Here is a 682-nt window from a genome sequence, read left to right as displayed (position 1 = left end):
TTATTCATATGATATGAAATTGGGATAGTATGATTGGAAAACCTGATAATTAATTACAAGATGAATTCTTGATCCGAAATGTGGCTTGTCATATGAATTTTGTATTCATATAAAATTGGATCTTGACCCTACATGTGGCCTTCAATATGAGTTTTTTATTCATTTGAAATTGGAATTGGAGGGGCAGTATTGTGCCTCGATGATCTTAGACACAAATTTAATATTTGAGTCTATATGACATTAAATTCGATAAATTGAGATGACAATATTGTGCCTCAATGACCTTGGGTGGTGTGATGAAATTGGGTTGTCCTGTTGAAGCGGCATCTTGCAATGCCTTGTTGACGGGCTCGAAAGGCAAAGAGATTCAAAAGATCATTAAACTGTTGGCAGAGATGGAAGAAACGAAAATACGGATCCAGTGTTATAACCTTTGGGATTATTATTAATCAAATATGCAAGGCTAGGAGGATCAATGAGGCATTGAGGGTATTTGATAAATTGAGAGGTAAAGGAGACAAAAATAGGATTGGTGTGGAACCTGATGTGGTATTTTATAATACTTTGATTGACAAACTTAGTAAAGTTGGGAGGGAAGAAGATGGTTTGAGTTTGCTGGCAGAGAGGAAAACTGAGAAGAAAAATAGGCCAAACATTGTTCCATATAATTGCTTGATTGATG

This window comes from Cicer arietinum, chromosome 5 (genome assembly GCF_000331145.2).
Source record: "Cicer arietinum cultivar CDC Frontier isolate Library 1 chromosome 5, Cicar.CDCFrontier_v2.0, whole genome shotgun sequence".
Classification (NCBI taxonomy): domain Eukaryota; kingdom Viridiplantae; phylum Streptophyta; class Magnoliopsida; order Fabales; family Fabaceae; genus Cicer; species Cicer arietinum.
The sequence above is the reverse complement of the archived record's forward strand: the minus strand, read 5'-3'. Positions refer to the sequence as shown.